A 15,039-nucleotide genomic window follows, 5' to 3' on the forward strand; every position below is an offset into this window, starting at 1 on the left:
GCCGGACTTGACGCTAATAAAGGCCGCTAAGGTGTGAACTAGTTGTGACACGAAGAATAGCTGCTCATGTGGGTTTTATGTGGAAAGAGATTCTCTCTTCACTTTGGGCCCAAAACTCGGTGTGACAAAACTAGGTGTGCCGATGGTCGGCCAGCGAAGCAGGAAACGGAGTGGTACCAACAAAACCATCCTAACTGACCTCACTCCGCGCACACGTCACGCTCGTACTGTGTGAAGAAAATTACATGATATGGTAATTAACGCTTACGAGACGCCGGCTGCAACATAGAAAGGCCCCAAACAACCGCCCATCAACCGGCCACCGGCGGGCCCCTGATATTGAATTAGAGTGAACGAAGAGCGGGTCGAGTGGGGAGTTAAAGAGAGTGTAAACGATGAAAAAAAACCCGAGACAGGGAGATGCTTCCCCGATTCCCATCCATCAGCGATTTTAAACGCCAATTTCTCGACCCGGAGGCGTAAAACATTGGAATTATTCCAATCAATTAGCTCTACAAACGTGCGCCTCTCTTCCGTTACGCCCTTCTTCGCCTTTTTTTAGGTGTTCACCGCCACAAGTGTCTTCCAGTTTAATTGGAAGCCAGCACGAAAAGCAGGTGATCAGGTGGTGCTCAGGCGTTGGTGGCGCAATCGCAATCGATTAGACAGGGTGTGTGAACCGACCCACCACATCATCCTCGGGACCCCCCGAGGAGGGCCACGATTAAGGACGTGCTATCAAATCAAAAGGCCGGAAAACCGGACCAAAACGAAGGACGGATGGGTTGAGTTTAACGATTTTCACCACACTCTTTGCGGCGAGGCTCCCCGTCCCAGGGTGGCCACTTGGGGGCTATTCAAGTGCACCGTGCCTACGCCTACGGCCATTACAAGCCCCCGGCGTGATCTGACGGTCGTTACCTAAGACGATGGACGTGTGGCTGGCTGATGGATGAATAGAACGATCATTTTCCGCTGGATGAAGATGTCAGCAGCGGCCCTTCTGAAGTAATGGGCGCCTTCTTTTACGGCCCCATGCCGATAGGGAAGCTAATTAATTATGCTACAGCCCTAACCAGCCCTTGACGGAGCTGGGCCGGGCCGCCCGCAGCACGAGCATTTCAGCGAGCCCTAGGGCGGCTTTCCAGGGTGTGCTTCCTAGTTTCTGGGACTCCAATTTCTCCAACACTCGCTCCAGAAAACTCTATTGATCGCTAGACTTCAAAACAATAGCGATCAGCCAGTGGAATGCGAAATGCCCATCTCTGCAGGGCAGACGCACTCCGTGAAAGATCGTGAAGCGCAACGCAACAAGAGCGAAGCATTGACACTTCACACAGTTCCCTGAACCCGCAGGGAAAGGAAAACAAGATATGAGCAATAGATTCAGCAGCCCGATCGGAACGGGGTGTTGCTCACATTCCTCGCCTCGGCCCGAGAAACACACCCATAAATCTCTGATCTCTGTCATTAGCTCCCGGGGGTTCGCGCTCGCGCTCCGTCCGGGCATTAGTCGGCGCTCCAACCGCGCTCCGCGGATTGACAATCAGTGTGAGAACGCGACGAACGCGAGCCGCAGCCAAGAACAAAACAAAAACAACAAAACACCCCTCGGACCGCTCCCCAGCGCAGCATAATGCTGCGCCGCGATCGGGGCGCAGAACGCCAAGGAGTTTGCGCCGCAAGAGCCGATGGCCGTCAGACGCCTCGCTCGTCAGACGACTCAATGGAGCTTCGGTCCATGCAATGCATTGTAATAACTGAGCGCGGTCTTGTCGACAGCCTCGGCTCATCATCAGCCTGCGCTGGATGCATAAGAAAAGCGCGCAGCAGCCACACGCGGCCGGTCCCGAACGTGTTACTCATTTTCTTCGCCTTTATTTATAGCTCCACACATCGGCGGACACATGGACACGCACGCACACGCTCACGGTGCGGTGGCGACCCCCAGCAGCTTCCAAAATCCGACGGCAGCACGTGTACAGCTTCCCGCAGCTTTTCCAGAAGCTCCCCGTCGGCCGCGCCGTCCGTCTGGAACTCACAGTCCGCGGGTGTTATTGACCTTTAATCAAGATCTATTAATTAATGATAAAAGTCGTTGTGCTTTTTTTCACGCACACACCCTCGCTGACTCCACCACACACACTACGGGGTTTAATTCATGCACGGGAAAAACGCACGCACTACGACATCATAGGACACGACCGATGCACGCAATGCACCGACGCTCTGTCTCGTGGCGAAGCGATTGGGTTCGCGTGGCCGCCCCGCTGGGGGATAGATGAGAAACAGAGAGAGTGAAGACGAGAGAGGGAGAGAGTGAGAAAAATGATAGGTTATGCTAGGCCCCGGCGGTGGCCCCCGGGCGAGAGGGAGCGGAGCGATCGAACGAGACACACCACAGAGATCGGGGAGCAGCCATTCGGGAACGCACACCGGGAACGATGCGATGGATGTGGTGGGGAGGCAGAGGGGGGTATCAAGATTCTATTACAGCTTCTAGCCCCCCCAGAATGGGAAGAGGAATGTTGCAGAACGGAGCCCCCCGATGGCGATGCAGTTTCCGTCCCACGGCTACAAACCGGAGGGCACATCTGTAGGTTGAATCGGGATGCTGGGTGTCATTCCCGAGAAAGAGGGTTTTGGGACCAGCACTGTTCGATCCATGTCTGGTGGCTGGTTGGGAGCCGTGACCGTGATTTTGGCAACAATCTGGATGTGATATTCGATCATTGATCTGGTTGTGTGAGGTGCATCGACAGCGCAGTCGATTACATATTCTTCAAGTACTGTGAAGTATCCATTGAATTTGAAAACAGAAAACGATCTTCTGAGAGTAGAGTATTGGGCCGGGTACTCTGGAGTGTCAATCCCTATGCAGTTTAATGCTAGTCCTACGGAGTGATATAAATATTATTGAGTAATGTGCTGGAAACAGTAAAAGTGAGGTCGAGATGACTCGATGTAGTCATTGGCAGGGCTGTTTATGGAGGAGAGCTAAACTGTAGTGGGTTATTTAAATGAGTGGTCAAATGATTACTAAAAAGAAATCCCGAAATTGGATGCCTGAGAATCACTAGGCCTAATAGATGCTAGTTAACTAGTATGGCCAGGCCCGTCGGTATGTTGATTTGAGCATCACTTGATATCAGCTTCATTCTCAAAATTGCCTGTAATCTGCGAATATGTTCCTGTGTCTACATGCATCTGCCAAAATCATATGTAATTGTTAATCAACCGGAACAAGCTGGATATAATTTGGATTTAATATATTAGGTTGTTGAAAAAGTAAACCATTATTTTCGAGGTAGATGGCTTTAGTATCGATCGTACGGTGTCAAGTTTATGCTCGTTTTAGCCCATTTGCGCAAAGCTGGATTCACAAAGAAACTCGATGTTTAGTTGCCACACCAATTCACAGGAATAAAACGTGATGAATCTAATTTCCATTTGCGAAGTTTTGGTAAAACGGAATGAAATCGACCCACTTTTTAAGCGGATGGGTTTGGGGATGAGAAATAGGACAAATGCGACAATACTATGTTAAAATGATCGTGGTCTGAGCGTGGTGAAGCTTCTTAACCGGTTAAACCAGAGCTAACGGCCAGGACGGTTCTACTGGGTATATGGTAGGACTTGAAAGGAATTGTCAATCATGAGTAGCTTCCGTGTGACTAACCACTAAATTCAGATCTCTTCCGTCAACAACTGCACCGTTCGAAGCTAGCAATTGACCAGAAACGACTAGAATCGGCCAACGAAAGAGGTTTTGTGGTCCATCCAGGAAAACGAAATGTCACGCACGACTTTAGCGACTCGCTAGAAAGTTCAGCAGCTTGGTTGGGAAGTTTTAATGCATCCACCGTATAGTCCGGACCTTGGACCAAGCGAATACGAAGGTCACTATTTATATTTCGGGAATTGGCAACACTGATGTCATGTGAGTCCATCTGATGGTTTCATCGTAAAGTTTGACATTTTTGACGACATACGTACTCAGAACATTTTGTCATACGGACGCTATTTGTTTATTTTATATTTAGTTGAAAGTTTCGTCTCGGCAAAAAAATGGAACTGAATCGTGAACATTTTCGAGCGATGATTTTTTACGACTTTCGACGTGGATTATTACAACAAGAGTGCGTCAATCAACTTAATTTGACTTTTGGCGATGAAGCTCCATCAAAAACCACTGTGTATCGCTGGTATAGTGAATTCAATCGTGGTCGTAGTTCGCTGTCCGACGAGTTTCGTGAAGGTCGTCCAAAATCGACTGTAGTGCCAGAAAACATCGATGCTGTGCACGAAATGATTAAGCAAGATCGTCATGTAACCTATTGTGAGATTGAGGCATCCCTAAGCATTAGTTCCACCAGCATATATGCGATTTTACATGAACACTTAGCTGTGCGAAAATTATGTTCACGTTGGATCCCACATAATTTGACAATCGCTCAAAAAAAGGCTCGTGTCGATTGGTGCAAAGAAATGCTTCAGAAATACAATCGCGGTGCTTCAAAAGACGTTTATAAAATCGTGACAGGTGACGAATCATGGATATATTCGTATGAGCCCGAAAGTAAGCAGCAGTCGACTGTATGGGTGTTCCAAGATGAACCAAATCCAACAAAAGTTGTTCGCACACGAAGCACTTCAAAGAAAATGGTGGCCTGTTTCTTCGGAAAAACTGGTCATATTGCAACAGTGTCTCTAGAGGATCGTAGAACAGTAAATTCTGAGTGGTACACAACCATCTGTTTGCCAGAAATCTTCGGTGAAATAAGGAAAACAAACAAGAGACGTCGGATTGTTCTTCATCATGACAATGCCAGCTCTCACACATCGGCTCAAACAAGAGACTATTTGAGCACTCAAAACATCGAATTGATGGGTCATCCGCCGTACGGCACCCAATGATTTCTTTTTGTTCCCATCCGTGAAGAATAAACTGCGTGGTCAACGATTTTCATCGCCCGAAGAAGCTCTTGAAGCGTTCCAAAATCATGTTTTGGAGATACCTCATTCGGAATGGAATAAATGCTTTGAAAATTGGTTTAAGCGCATGCAAAAGTGTATCGATCATCGTGGCGAGTACTTTGAAAAACAATAAAAATATATTCGCAGCTTCACTATTTGTTTTTGTTCCTATTCCCGAAATATAAATAGTGACCCTCGTAACACCTTTTTCGCGCATTACCAAATTTCTTGAGTGATGAAAGCTTGAGATCAAGAAAGGATTGAGAAAAAAGATTGTTCGAGTTTTTCGCCAATAATGATCAAGAATTCTACAATAAAGGCATTTCAACGCGGGGCTTAACGAGTAAATAATGAACATTCCGAGAGATTTGCTCATTGCATAGAAAATCCAGGGATCCGTCGATCCTTCAGTGTCAAAACGAAACATCTACTTGGACCTATTTCTAGCCCGACTAGCCATTGTCTCACTGGCGGCTCTACTCTGAGCTGATGATGAGCGAGGATCACGTTCGAATTGAATACCTACCGTTGTGCGCTATCCATTAAGGACAGCATCCTTGTCAACCGCCCGTTACAGGCAATTCAATCTTTCTTTAGCGTTTCGTTCACTTCCGTGAGACTCTTTCGCTTCGTTCATGATAACGCTGCAGAACGCTGCTCGGCGTCCCAAAATAAACAAAATCACTGCGTAATAATGGGGCCGCCCCAGGCGGACCATCTGACGGACTCGGGATGTAACGAACGCAGGAGTGGTCCCCAAATTGCAACAACCAATGGGTGCCAATGGGAACGCAGTGTCTTCTTCGGTCGACCGGCAGGAAAATATGTGTGACAAACGCTGGCCGCACCGAAAGTGCCACTTTGCGGCAAGGTTAAATAAGTGTTCCACTTTGAGGGCCGTAATTTTCAGGTGGCCTCTGAAAGTTCAAAGGACTTTCGCCACGGTGCATTGAACTCCGGCCAAACGACATGAACCAGGAAGCAAGTCACAGGCAGGCCGAAGCTGAGGCCTCATCAACATGCTGCGCGAAATTTCTTTCCCTTTGGGGCCGTGCTGGACACACGGTGGTAGTAGTTACATGTTTGCACACTCTTCCTGCACATCACAAACACATACTGACGCGGGGCGGCTCGTCCCGTCCCGTCCCCGTGTCCGGTCGCCCTCTTCCGGCAGCACAATTATCGATGAAAGAGTAATTTATAATTACGCGCGTCCCACGATGACACCCGGGGGAATCAGACCGGGACCAGGAGACCGGGCCGGAGATTGAATATTTCCGCTGCGGTGCACCGAAAAGGTAAACAATTGGGGGCCCATCGGTGTGCGTGACCGACCGGGTGGCGCATCGGTGTGCGTATGCAAAGACCCTGCCCTTTCCCCGAACTTGTTTCGGGGAGTTTTCCGCGATCGTGGCCGCTTTGGAAACTATGTTTTTGTATGCACACCGCTCCGGGGCTTACGGGCTCTCCGGTTCTGGTCCTTTCTCCGGCGTGGTGGGGCCAATGGGTGCACTTCTCTTCCGTCCGTTGTGCTGCTGCTGCTGCGCAAGAAGGTCTACTTATTCTGATTATATTTCAATTTGACTCATACACAGCACCGGGGGCAAGAACGGCACAGGAACGGCGCGTTAATGTTGCAAAGTAAAAGACTTTCGACCATCCGGGACACGCAGAACGGAGGCAAGAAACAAATACTCGAAAGATAGTTTAAAAATGTGCGCGCAAACGCCTAGTGCCGTGGTGGAAGCCTTTCTTACCGGCTGCCGGTTGGAATTCGTGGATTGTTTTTCATAATTCAACAGAAATGATACGAGCCAAAGTTGATGAAGTTTTTAATCGACAATCAACTAAAGCCACAGAAAAAATTCTGCAAAAAATTAAGGAGCGAGAGAGACGTTTCGATGAGTAGGGCTTCTACTAAATTTCTTTCAGTCACTCGACGCTTTTCCGATACGATATCATTATTCTTTCTACGATTTCAGGTATTGCTACTGTTTTTGGACGTCCTTGACGTGGATCGTCTTCAAAGCTTGTACGATCACATTTAAATTCAGAAACACCACTTGTAATGTACTAAATAAAGGCGAAGAGTTCTTGTATACTTTTCACAATCGTTCATGAATTTCCTTTGCTTTTAAACCTTCCAAAAATTAAAAAAACAAACACTCCACGATACTTGATTTTTTCCCCTGTAAAAAATACTGTGACACGTCGATACTAAATGGCTTGTAAGCAAAAAATGAAGTGATCGATAGAAATTAAAGTGCACCAACATAAAAAAAATAGGCTAGTAGCAGCATCCTCAGTAATTAAATCGCAAAGCTTATTGAACAACTCAGTACGATCGAGTACATCGAACGAAGGAACGATCATCGACAGGCCGACTGGCAATCGACGAAATTGTCGGCCGATAGTTCATAGTGAATTCGTAATGCTTCCTTGTTACTTGCTTACTTACATGCCGCATTCTGCTGGGACCATAATTTCGGCTACGGTTGACAGAGAAATTGTAGTTTCAGATTTTAGTAACCATCGGTACTGCTCCAGTGAGTCACGTCAGGCGGGTTGGCTCCAATGCCAACGCTTTTCCTCTGGCCAGCGCTTGGCCACGGCGTAGAAAAACGCAAACGAAAACGAAACAGAAAAGGGAGAAACGCGCAAGGAAGCGCGCCCCAAATGGAAAGGGCACACGCGGGCATTTCTTTTTCGCAACCGAAACGACGGCGAAAAAAGGGGCGAAAAAGAAAACAAAAACAAAAACCAAAACGATCATCATAAAGAAATGTATCGCTGCGCCATTTACATACTTTCCCCGGCGCGGAACGCGTGTGACGCGCGAAGCGAGAGCGGAACGATCGCCCACCGGCATGAGCGAGAGAGAGAGAGAAGGAGAGAGAGAGAGTGCCTTTCGCCCAAAAGTGTACGCCATGGCGGAAGAACCGGCTGCCCCCCTCGGGCCACCCCAATATCAATGGGAGTTTTGCGCGGACGCTCCTTCGGCTGATCGCGCCGTGCGTGCGTGCGTGCATGTGTGTATGTGTGGCGGGGGGCCAAAGAACGGCAACGAAACATTCTCGTCACTCGTCCCGCCGCCGATCGCCGCCGATCCCCGCGCCGGGAACGAGGGAAGCTGGCGGGTGGGTTTTATGCGGCGAAGAGAAATGGCGAAGCGACCCCACCAAGAGGGAAATGGTGGGGAAAATGACGGCTCCCCGCGCCAAACCGGGCTAGAGGAAACCCCGGGCACGGCGGGGTGGGGGGCAAAGTGTTATAAAATTTATGCTCGCCGCGCGCGCGCGCGCTCGCGGTCGGCGGTCGGTGGTCGGCGATCGGCGGCGTGGGGAGCGACGCCGAACAGAAGGTGAAAAAGAATGAACGACTGCCCGGTCATTGCACTGCGTGACGTCATCGGTTCAATGGCAAATTCTGACCCACATCTGGGGGCCACCGTTCCGTCTCACTCACTCGCTCTCTTTCTTTCGCACTCTCTCTCGCGCGCCAGTCGCGAGTTCCTCTGGGGCACTCACTTGAAAGATCCGATCACTCACTTGGCGATCGTGTGGCGACGCGATCGCGACGCACTTCGGAGAAAGAGAGCGCCACTCACGCACTCTCGGGGCCCGCGAATCTGTGCCAAATCTCCCGCGTGCCGCGGATTCGCGGAGAGCCTGGAACGAGACGGCCGCTGTTTGGGTTGTGGCGCTCGCCGCACTCGAAACAGCTGAGTTTGTTTGGCCGGCCGAAGGCATCCCCCACCCCACACGCGATCGCGGCCAGCATCCCGGAAATGGGTTTATGATAGGCCGTTCAACGACACGGACCACGGACTCGGCGACAAGCCTCCCGGGCTCCGGGGCCGGCCGTCCATCGATTTTAAATGGGTTTATCCGGTACACACGCTTGGAAGCCCCATCATCCCAGGCGCTGGAAAATGGCGTAACCGGTGCGCACGCGTCATAATTCATTGAACCGGTGACTCTTTGCGGACGGGTCTTCTAGGGTAGCTAGGGTTTAAGCACATCAAACACAGGCCATAGTGCGCCATAAGTCCGGGCTGAATTGAATCCGTGATAATGTACTTCACGGGTCCCTCTAGCAGACTGTTCTGTGGCCGTCAGAATTTTGCTTCAAGGTCTACGAGGCTATCTGTTCTTGTTTTATGGAGTTAATGGATTAAATTTAATAGATTTTATAGATAGAATGTCAGTGGTCTTCATCGGTTTTGAGGACTCTACGTCCCCACGAAGCTATCGACAAAAGTTTAAAGATTTTGGCTTGACGGTTGAGCTGGTCGATTGCTAGTAACTGTTCCTGGCGGCGAATTCCCTTCGGTATTTTTTACCACTGAGCTTCGAATTTGTACAGAAGTTGATTCTTGTGTGATACCCAAAAGCAAATCAAGCATTTATCTCGAGAAATGTCCGGAATAGAATCGTTATTTCTTTATTTATTTTGGATATCAGTTAGCCTTCGATCTATCGCCATTGCCTGTCTCGTCATGAAGGATAGTCAATAACTTTTGAGTACACTACGACATCGACCTTGTTACTTTCTGATCGTGCTATGATGTGGAGCTGATCATCATACGCCAAGGAATGAGAGCATTTTCCCAATTGTGATCGAAACTTCTCATCACATTGCCAGGAACTTCACTTTCATAAAGATGTCACTAGTCTACTCCCTAGTTTGGGGTCAGCCAGCAAAAGGGCAGCTCACACACAGTTCATCAATCGATCACTGTCAGGGCAATGATCATGTGACGTCTGACATGATGGGTAGTGGAGATGACTCCGAGCGCGAGACAGAGAGCGCGCACGAGACATGGGAAATTGAGTAGTGCGCATAACTTATCCCGAAACACGTGTCGGTTGGGAGTCCCGACACACCGAACAAAGCGGAATCTACATCTCTCCCCATCCGCGCGGGGCTTTGTCCGGGGGCCGTAAATTTGAAAACCAAATTTATCTCCCTTGTGGAGTCCTAGTCTCACGTGCCAAGTGACTCCGGTGTGCCATTTCCTTCGGGCGGCCACGGATCCACGTCGGGAAAAAGACATTAACGTGACGCTTACACGCATATCTCGGGCCCCAACTCCGCTGTCGTGCCGTTTCGCTCGCCCCTGGCGCGTCTCTCCTTCTCGCCCGTTCCGTTCGATGGGGGACCACCACCGCGCGGCGTCGGACAGGTTCTGCCGCAGCCGCTACGCACACGCTACGCAGGCGGCCCCCCGACTGCGACTCTCCCCACACGGACCCCGGGGAGGGCTAGTTAGCAAGTGGGGAGCCTCTCGAGACCGCCGGGGGGCTCGAACACCCCTTGGCGGTTCCTCAAATCTCGGACGAACATTTTTCGGCACACCCGGGCCCAGCATTCGGCCTCTCGCTCTCTCTCTCGCTCTCATCTATGCTTCTTTCTACCTTTGTTTGACCCACGCACATACACTCTCACTTCCTTTCGCTGCCCAGCCACCCGGCCACCGCCGCTAGTGACTCCACCTACTTCCGTCTGCGGGATTAACCCTGCGCTCATCCTCGCACTCGTGATGGACCCGGCCGCTCCACACGCGCATGTACCGCTAACGCGGCTCTCGCAAGTCCGGTCAATGCCCTCACGCGTCGAAAAAGTAGACAACGTTTCGATACACATTAGCCGTGCCGCCGCCCGGCCCAGCCAAGAGCCACCCCACCACGTCCGGCCGCTGGAACGCCCTATGCTCTACGCAGACGCCAGCATAACTGGGGAGCCGGCTGGTGCTGGGTGGCGGTGTCACATGCAATCCTTTGCATACCAGTTAAGGGTGGCCGAAGTCGAAGAATGAATCGGTGCAGCGGCTTAACACTCAGATATTGCACCGCTAAACGCTACAAATTGAGTACTAGAAAGAGAAGGAGTTTTCGTTCTTCGACTGCCAGTTTGATGTTTACTTCATAGTTAGAAGTTGTTAGCATTAGTCCACATAGAACATTGGACGAGGTATTTCAAAGTGATGATAGCAAAGCATCGTCGAATTCGAACACGGTTTTTGTCCGCCAAGCTCGGCGCGATGATTGTCCCTTGAATGTTAATCAGTTGTAGCTGCTGGATGCTCGATGATTGATCTACGCTGAAACAACTACTCAAGTCGAATCTGACCGAACATTCGAGATCAGTCGGCCTGAGATATTGTGCGACAATCACATCAATTGCACCATACGCTCAGAATCCTATCCTTGGACGATCACGTTCTGAACAACGAAATATTCACGAGAATCATTTTGAAGTATGGCTGAGGTAGTGATTATCCTGGCCTATGACCTTCCGGGGAAAAAGTTACATGTTGACCGATTTAGGTCTGAGTGTACAATCAAAGCATTCATTAACAAGATTGTCCATTTTGTTGGTGGGTTTTGGTCATAAGACAGTTCGAGCCTTTTTTGGTTGATGGAACAACTGTTAGGAACTCGAGTAGAGAACTCGAACATAATTTTTTGTAAAATTTGAATTTTTTTAATTTCTAAAAACAACTCGTGCGTTGGAAATTAGTACTTCAAAGGATCCGGAAAGGTATTTATGCGTCAATGTTTTTTAAGAGCTGTTGCAAACTCTAAAACAATCGTTACCTGAAACCGAAACACCCGGCGAGAGAGTCTATCGGTGTCCGAACGATGATGCTGGAGCACACCGCATGAAGACCATTCTTTCCGACATCCCCAAGGCTCGCAGGATCCTTGCGCGAAGCGAACCCGCCACGCGCGTGGTACGTGAATGGCAACTCGCGGAGAAAAACATGAAATAAAAACAAACCATAACTTTCGCGATGTTCCCGGTCAGGCCGTGAACCTGCCGCAAGGTTGGTCCAGCCGTGAGATGCATCGTGTTACATAATCGATCGCTGAACGTGCTGATGTGTGTGTGGAGTGTCCCGCGGAGGCTGAAGATGGGTAGGAGGTGGGTGGGAGAAGCGCATCGGTTGCATCGTGCTGCATCCGGGCCATAATGCAATGCGGGGAGGGGGGCGCGGCACGTGAGTGCCTTTCAAGCCTTTCCGGGGTTCGCAATCTCAGCTGGCCGGGTGCTCAACGCTCTCCGATGGGCGGCGGTTCACTCACACACTCACCCGTGGAGGGGCCACTTTTTCCCACCTTCTTCCCAATCCCGTGGACCCCCGTGGGGCCACTCTCTCGCTCTTTCCCTCTCGCTTGCACGCGCACCAACCGCCCGGGCGTCGACTTTTCCACGAAGGAGACCACCAGAGATCGCGGGCGCCCACGGGTGACAGAGACGGCACGCATTTTCCTCGCGTTCTCGGCGTGGCCCCTTTCCCGGACGGATTCTGGACGGCGCGGTGCGGCCACCCCGAGCGCCACCGCGAGCGAGACGGAGAGAGGTTAATGCACTCCCGTTCGGCGTTCGGAGCCGATGTTAGTAGGTCACTGCTAGGCGCGGGTCATTGGCCTTCTAGTTGCCAGCCGGAGTCGCGTCTTCTCGCTCGACATTCGCGCGCGCAGTTTTCCGCGCCGACTTCTTTCGCTTTCTTCACGTGCCCGTTCCTTCTTCTCGGCTCGGCGTTCGGGCTGGCGCTCCTTTCAAGTTCTACCCCAGCCCGGCCGGGGGCCCGTCGAAGGTCTAGTTCACGCCACGCGGCCGTGGTTCGATTCTGCGATCGCAATCGGCCGCAGCCCGGGGTCTAACCCCATGCATCCTGCAACATTCGTCTTTGTGTCATTCGCTCCGGGGCCCGGCTGTGTATGTGGATGCTTCTAGCGCTTTGTTTCTAGCAGCTCCCACCGGTCTCTAACGTCCGGTTGGGAGTCAAATTACCCCGATCTCCCGGTGGAGGCTTCCTGTGGACTCCCCCTTGGCCTTCGATTCCAGTTTACGGTCCAATAGCCTTGCAAGATGCTTCGCTGATGGCGATCTAAGTAGACACACGCGAACCGCATGGCTTTTGACAGCTCTTGGTTTTTTTTTCTCGTTCGGCCCCATCCCAGCATGCTTTGTTTTTGCTGTTCGCTCGAAATCATTTCCGCCAGAAAAAGATGTCTTTTAAGTTTCGGCCCCCGTTCGGCGGTTCTTCTCAGTTTTGCAAACGTTGGCGCAGCTGTTGCTTTCGGTGCTGATCGGTGGTGATAGGCAATTGTTTACCCTACAAAGAGCTACACGCCTTGTCACCGTGTGCCAACGATACGTGGCATGTGGTGAGCTCGCAAATTGAGCATAAAATCGTAGAACGTAAAAAACTGCGAAGGAAATGACCCGATCCGGGCCTGCCGGAATGTCCGAGAAACCCAACATCAGATGCTGGACGGTGTCGCAGATACGCTCGGAAGCCATACCGGGGCAAATCCCGGGAGGGACGTAGAGCGATCATTGAGTTTAATAATATTTGGAATAGGTTAAGGCTTTAGGCATTTTGATTCAAATCGCTAGTTCACCTATCGCTATCAAATAAATATGATCATTTGTGTCCAGAAGTCTTCAAAATACTGATTGTTAAAATCTACTTTAAATGATTGCGTGTTGATCGTGTATGGTGAGATCAGCTGGTAGTTATCCATTACAAACTGCTGGTTACCTATACTAAAACCAATTGATCGGATTTCTTCCAAGCTACACGTTGAAACCGGTGGACAAGGCCTATAACTTAAGTGTTCATCTAATAACAGCAGGCTGCATAATAATGACAGCTAATCTAATGAGTTTGAATTTTGTCATAAAAACCCTCCCGAATGAGATGGCCTCTCGCTATCGATTGTCCATGCATCTATTGGCAGTCACAGTTGATCCGTAACTCGTAGGAATTCTAATGTCAAAGTCGCAGCTCGGGAAGAAAGAAGATGCCACCGAAGAAAGAAACCCCAACGCGCTCGGACGGACCCGGTCCCAGCCATCGGCCATCTTCGCCGTCGTCAAGCTGCGACCCGGGAGTGCAATGCGTCCGTCCACGGGCCACAGCATAAGGCAACAATGTCTATAATCATCTCGTTTTGCCATAAATTTATTGATATTAAAACAACCCCCGTAGCTGGGGCCGTGCCCGTGGTGAGAGTTCTGTGACCGCCCGACCGGCGGCCGCGCGCCCCTCGCCCGACCGCTTCGGCTGACAGTGAGATAGGCTGAACTTCAGCTCCACGCCAGCAACGCTCCACGGAGTGGCAGCTTCCGCATACAATATTTCAACCCGCGTTCCGCGCCGGCCACTCGGCCGGGTCGTGTTGGGTGTGGTGCCCTCCCCACCATGGACGCGATGAACTCGAGCTTCCCCGGACCCGTAGACCCGCCCTGCCATGCTTTGCTTTTCGTCCCTCTTCTTCGGAAGGGCGGCCCCCATCGGAGCCATTTTTTTCCTTCTCCGTTCGCCTCTTTAATTAAAATTATACCCATCTACGGCACACACCACGTATGATCGCGCTCGGTTCCCAGCCTCTCGGTTCCTTCCTTCGGGGCGAGATCTGAGATCGTGGATCACGCCGCCGTCGCCGCCGCAGCCGCCGATGATGGCCGCCGTCGTCGTCGTCGTCGTTGGCCGGGCGGTGCAGACCCTCCGTTCGGCCGCGACGACCTTAGCGAAACGAAAAGATGTTTGCATTTGCCGGCGGGGGGTGGGGGACCCGTTAGGTCCCGGGAATCGACACCGGGCCTTTTATGGAGCTAGCGGGGTGGCGAGTCCGCGTTCGACGTTACATAATTCTAAGCTCTCGCGCCACCCGCCTCTGCCATCGTCCGCGCGCCATCTAATGCCATCACCAGCAGCAGGAGCAGCAGCAACCGAAGTCGTTCTTTGTTTTGGCCCGGCCAGGTTCGTCGCCCTGTGGCCGCCCGTTCGACATTTCTGCACTTCTCTGGCCAGCGGGATAAATCATTAGCAAGGCAAAGGGGCCGCGTGCGGTCGCTGCTAGTTCACGGTCCCGTCGAAGAGGATCCCCGGTAATGGGTCCGCACGCTACATCGATCGGGAGTGGACCCCGGTGCGATCGCATCTAAGGATCGCGCGGAATCGCTTAATGCATCGTTCGTTCCATTACATTCCCCACGGCGCGCGAAGTGGCATGGCTCTGGAAGGGCATTGCCTGGCCTACTTCT

Source organism: Anopheles bellator, chromosome 2 (genome assembly GCF_943735745.2).
Source record: "Anopheles bellator chromosome 2, idAnoBellAS_SP24_06.2, whole genome shotgun sequence".
NCBI classification, from domain to species: domain Eukaryota; kingdom Metazoa; phylum Arthropoda; class Insecta; order Diptera; family Culicidae; genus Anopheles; species Anopheles bellator.